The sequence below is a fragment of the Phalacrocorax carbo genome, chromosome 20 (genome assembly GCF_963921805.1).
Source record: "Phalacrocorax carbo chromosome 20, bPhaCar2.1, whole genome shotgun sequence".
NCBI classification, from domain to species: Eukaryota; Metazoa; Chordata; class Aves; order Suliformes; family Phalacrocoracidae; genus Phalacrocorax; species Phalacrocorax carbo.
In genome coordinates, this window is record NC_087532.1 from 6691330 (window position 1) to 6697329 (window position 6000).

A 6000-nucleotide genomic window follows, 5' to 3' on the forward strand; every position below is an offset into this window, starting at 1 on the left:
TAGCCAGCCAGAACCATCCCAAGGGAACAAAACCAAACCAGAACAACAAAAGCAAGGCCCAAAACAAGCAAACAAAGAAACTGAGTTTGAACAGAATCCATTCTCTGATGGGGCTCACCAAACCTACAAAAATGCTCCTGGAGTTGCAGGGGAAGGGGCAGCAGAGAGCAGTGCTGCCTTCTGCAGATTTCAGCTACTTCTTTTATCTTTTTAAACAACTTGAGGAGAAGAAGAGCTATTTGATAAACAACTAGTAGCATCAGCAATAGGCAGGCTCAGGAGCTCAACGGCAACCACACTGCAGGTCATATTCCCTTTCTCCAAACCTTCTTCTAACACACCCCACCTTTCCAAATCCACAGAACCGTGGCCATTTTCTGTCATTAGAAATACCAAATTTCTGCATCCAGTCTGCATTTGTTTCTCACCTGTTGGGCAAATACTGTCATGTTATGGAAACAAAATGACATTCTTGTCCTCTGGCTTGGGAGGCACGAGCAAACCAAACAGCACCAGTAAGTTCTGCATGGCCTTTCTTCCCCATGCTTTCCCCCCAGTTTTCCTGTAACCAAGAGTGGCAGCACTGGGATCGCTGCCACCGGCTGTTCTGCTGCAACGCAAGGCTGACCCGGACGCAGCCTGGCCCATGTGGCTGTGTCGGTCTGAGCTCCTGTCCTTCTTCCCCGGCACCCAGGAATTTGGGGTACCGAGGGAGGTGCTGTCAGTACTACTTTGCAGCCAATCACCTAGTGTAAACCTGGCAGTGGCTGAGGAGCTGTACGTGAACTCACATTTACATCTAGGCTGAGAAGAACTTTACCTCCTTCCCAGATCCAAAACGAGGGGTGGAAATCATCATTCTGCACTGAACAGAGCAGGGGGCAAAACTGAAAATATTCACTGCTCCAGGAAGGCCCAAAGCTTCCTGAAGTCAGAGATTATCTCTAGGTTTACACAATGCTCTTCCCATTTCAGACACAGAGCTCCTGGCATTTACCATCTCAAAGTGCACTACCAGTTAAAATTTCTAAAGGAGGGGGTCTGCAAGGACCCCAGTTTTATGGAATTTAGGCACGCACACAAAAAAATACAGGCCTGGAAATACTGTGTGTGAGACAGCTTCTATCGGTTTCAGCCCTTCCTTACCTACGATGAGTGAAAAGGAAAAAGGAAGCTCAGAAGAGAACGCAAGAGTCCCAGTTTCAAAACAGTGATTTTGGCCTAAAAGCTAGGTTGAAGTGCTCTACCAGATATTGCTCTCCAACAAACCTGCCACACCACAAAACAGAAAAGCTGTCTAAGAAAGCATATCAAAAACTTCAGCCTCACCACTGTGCACTGATTGTGGTGGAACAGCTACTTAAAGAACAGTAACTTTGATTTGCTTGGGGCTTTCGGGGGAGAGGAGAGAGGGACAGGAAGCGGTAGGGTTTTAGAAAAGGGTCAGTAGATCAAATTCAGCACTTGGTTCCATACCGCACCTCTGGAGCAAAGCCCATTACACAGAGCTGATGTAAAAGCCCAACTATGCCATGTCAGTTATCAATATACATTATTAAATAAGAAAAAAAATAAGCTTAACGGTTAGCATAATGCTATGTTTTTACAACATCTGTCAGCAATTATTTGTATTTACTTGTTCTGCAAATGCAGAAGAAAAGTCAGAGAAATATAAACACCAGAATTCACTGAATTCCCACCAGTCTTGCATTTTCCCACAAAGAATCTCTAATCATCCCTGTTTAGACACAGTCATTTGTTCCTTGCCCTCTCCACTACGGAATTTCTTCCCGATCCTCTATGACCCAAAATTATTGGTCCTCATTCTACACTGGAGCAAATAACAACTAACCCCTCTGCAATTAGTGGTGTTAACTTCAGTGCTCTTAAGACAGCAATTAGAACTATAGTGTTTCTTGGATGAAGAACAGCAAATCCTGCTCTCCCCTTGGCCATGCTTTATGCTACAGCAAAAAAAGGAGGCAGGGAGAGCAAGGGTTGCGCTACACTTTGGTTGTGCTCCACCTGTGCAATGCAGGGTGAGGAACAGGTTAGCTGGGTGAAAAGTTCACTGCAAGCTGAGCTGTCTGTTTCTCTTGCTTAATTTATCCGATATTTGGCTAACCTTGCTCTGAACCCAGCCCCCAAGACCCCCTTCCTCTCATCCCTCCCCAGCGGGTTCATGTCAGCCAAAGACGCCGCCCCTTATTCCCTTCTCCCTGACCCTGCTGAATGGAGCGGGGGCTGGGACAGAGGGCCAAGCGCAGCGCGAGAGACCTTGCACTGGAGAGATAATAATTAATTATGCTCTAAACTTCAACAGGCCTCATCCTCAGGCGCAAACAGAAAAGTTCTACAGTCAGCAACACTGTCTGATCTTGAGTTCAAGCTTATCAGTTCTCCCAAGGCTGGACGGCACCCGTCCTGCACCCTGTCGCTCTTCCAAGGATGCAGTGCTTCCTGAGGCAGCTTATAATGGACCCCATCCATTTTGGCAGCCCCTGCAAGGGGACCGTCATGCAGTTCTATGTTCGTGACCTCCAAGATACCAGTTTGCCCAGTACCTGCATTACTTCACTTCCGCAGCTCAAGAGCCTCAAAAGGACTACAACATACTTAAAATACTGTGAAGAACAGAGAAGTAACACACAACATAAGTAACATAAGCAAGAAGACCCTAGAAGGTTTTTCTCCCCTCAAATCCCATGAAGTCAGTGAAGGGAAGGCTGGAGTACTAAGGTGTGCTACTGCTGCTCTTTGGAGAAAACGATTCCCTGACCCATGGACCTTCACACATCCATAACGTACTGCGCAATACAGAAAAGGTTCTGCTCAGAAACTGCTGAGCACTTTCCCTTTAGTGGTAGGCTACGATGTTCCCACACACCCTCCCCTGTACCCAAACAAAGGGTGCCAAGAACACCCTGAGGTTGCCCCACTGTGCAGGCAGTAGCAGGGCACCGGTTTGACCTAGAAAACGCGGTCAGTGCCACCTCAATTCAGCGCGTCAGAGCTCCACATCAGGTGATGCAAACCACTGGAAAAGCTGCCCAAGAACACGCGTTTCTGGCTGGCTTTCATTATTTTCCTGCTGTGCTCAGGTCGGCTCCCAGTACTCAATGGGGCAACTCAAAGTGCATTTGATGGCCTTCTCAATGCCCGGATACCTCGTCAGAAAACAGCGCACAAACCAAACCTGCCATGCTTTCACTGCTCGACTGAGCATCTAGTACTCTCTTTCATGTCTAATCTTGCACTCCCACAAATCAATACGCTTTTATACCTGCCTGCTGGCACTCTCTGCCTCTATGAGATGGTGAGTTAGGATGTGACTAGACTCTGCTAATTGACAATAATAAATATTTTTCATAAACCTTAACTTCATGATACTCTTTGACCTGACAAAGGACTTTATAGCTGTTCCACGGCTTTGATACACCTAAACTGCTTTAGGTCCAGCAGAAACTCTCACAAACAGCTTATTATTAATAATCTGCATCATAACAGTGCCCCAAAACTCCATTATAGTATTGTTGTACACACAGAGGGCAAAGTTGCTGTCCCACTGATTTGGGAGTGACACACACAGACACACAGCCTGACAGCTTTACAGTAAGTGGAAATTCCTTGTGGTCTAAGAATAATATTAAACTGGCTTCTCAGAATCACCAGATGACCTCGCCTTGACACATGGCTTAATTTGCCTGGAAGCAGTGCAGGCCGGAGTAGTTCTGATGTGGTCGCTAATTTAGCGACACCATCCATTTCAAACTTCACCACTCCCACACCAAGGTAGCAAAAGACCAGTTTGCAACAAAGAGGCCTTGTTATTAAAGGAATCCCGGGCCCTTATCAAAGAACATGATCCAGCATCCCCCACCTAACCCCTGCATATTTTCAAGGCATGAAAATTGCTAAAAAGGGCCAAGTAAGGTTGTCAGGAAGACATCAAACTTCAAACTGCTACCTAAGAAACCAGAGGCTGCACACCAAACCCTCAGCCCACATTGCGTAACTCACCCAGTATCTGTATTTCTCAACAGCAGGACCAGCACAGATACTCACTTACCATTGCATCAGGATAATTGGACTATTAAAATAACAGACACCAGTAATTTCAATACAAGGAGTTCTTTGTGCAAACTTTCAAAGCCTTTGCTAGAGATTTTAACACCTCGTCAAGACTGCTAAAACTATTCACAGACAGCTAAAAAGGCAAAGGATTGATACAGCAGATGTCAAAGATGACGCATAAAATCAGTCGCAGAAGTCAGGTGCCATGCACCCCAGTTCTTTGCCCCTTCCATCCACCCCAGAGAAGAGCAAAAATATTTCAAAAGATACCATACCAGCATGGAAAAATTAAAGGCAAGCTGAACTGAAATGAAGCTCAAATTGTAAAAAAAACCTTGACTTGGTGATTTTAACCATTCTGGCCTCTCCCAAAAACCCCAGTGTTTGTTAACAACAGAAAAGAGCTTGTGAAAACCCAGCAGTTCGGAGAGATAAACAGCTTTCACTTTAGAAATGACAACATACAGGAGGAAAATTAATAGGTCCTTCATTAAAGGAAACCAATGTCGTCTTTTCAATGTATCCAAATTAAAGGCTTCTGCTCTTTGGGGGAAAAAAAAACCCAAACAAAAAACCCCAATGCCACTGCCCCCTCCTCCCCAAAAGCCCCCACATTATGCAAACATAAGAGGGCAGCAGTTGGAAACTCAGCATTTCGGTCTACCTGGTAGGTTCTTTTGTTCTTGCCGATTCCATAAAGCGGAGGAAATCTCTTTCCCCTGCGATCGCAGACAGACCTCCACAGACATAAATCCTCCACTTCCAGATACTTAGGGCTCAGCACACTTCCACTGCTGCTCCTGTCATGAACGCGTACCTGGATTAGCTCTGACAGCAGACCCTCATACTTAAGGGACTGGCTAATTAGCAAGAACTTTAGATACTATTACACTTAAAGTGGAAACAAAATTAAATTAAAGACAACGACATGAAAATCAGCCCACCTGTGGACAACGGGCTCCCACCAGAAAACCCCTCCACAAGAGAGGCGCAGGCCTCTGGGCCTGCCTCCGTCCGCGTCCGGGGGCCCGTTGGGCTCGGGTGGGCCGCCAGCCTCAGCGGCAGCTATCGGGGACAGTCATGGTGTATCGTGGCACGGCGGTATCACCGCAGTATCCCGTGTTACTCCCTCGCCAGCCGGTAACAGGCACTTCGCATTCACCCCTGGCAGCGCGCCCCGCTCCCTCCCGGCAGCAAGGGCTGCTCTCCACCTTCCAGCCGGGCCTGGGGCCCGCCGCTGCCCCACAGCGTGGGCCTGGGGGCGGCGAGGGCAAACAAACGCCCTCGCTTTTTAGGTCTGAGGTGGGTTGGGTGGGGGTGTTTTCCACTGCTTCCCCCCAAAAAAACCCCTCCTTTTGGCTCACCTAGGGTGCCCGCCTCACCACCCGCCTCCTCAGCTTGCCTCTCCGGAAGGTTCCGCAGCGTGCGAGCAGGTGCAGCCGGAGCACAGCTCCTGCCTGAGAACGATAGAATAGAATCACGGAATCATTAAGGTTGGAAAGGACCTTGAGGATCATCAAGCCCAAGGTGATCCTCTAGGCTCATCAAGCCGCCATCCCCCCCTCCCCGCTCCCAACGGCCGCGCCGCCGGCGACGCGCGTGACTCGCAGCGGGCCCCGCTGGAGCGCGAGGGCTTTGCTGGCGGGACAGCGCGGTGCCGAGGCGTGTTTTGAGAGTGATCTCAGGCGCCGGCGGGAGACGGAGGGACGGGCAGCGGCTGCTCGGCGGGAGCGGGAGTTTGTCCCCCGGCAAGGCAACGTCCGAGGCCTGCGGCCAAGACCAACCGTCCCGCAGGCGGGTTTGCTACCTACTGAGCAACCAAAATATTAAAAATTGCTAACATGTGGAATCTATTAGGACATTTGAAGGAATTCACGTTCATTGTTTCACTTGAAATATAAAGGTTATAAAACTTAATGGCCACAT

At 48.4% G+C, this 6000-nt stretch overlaps 1 long non-coding RNA gene across 1 annotated transcript in view; it reads right to left on the reverse strand.

Moving 5' to 3' along the window:
* Positions 1 to 5034, reverse strand: part of LOC135316532 (uncharacterized) — a 47105-nt gene extending 42071 nt beyond the window's left edge. Inside the window, exon 1 of the long non-coding RNA XR_010375792.1 lies at positions 4739 to 5034. This is a non-coding gene — a long non-coding RNA (uncharacterized LOC135316532). The remainder of the gene's footprint in view (positions 1 to 4738) is intronic.
* Positions 5035 to 6000: the final 966 nt, after the last annotated feature.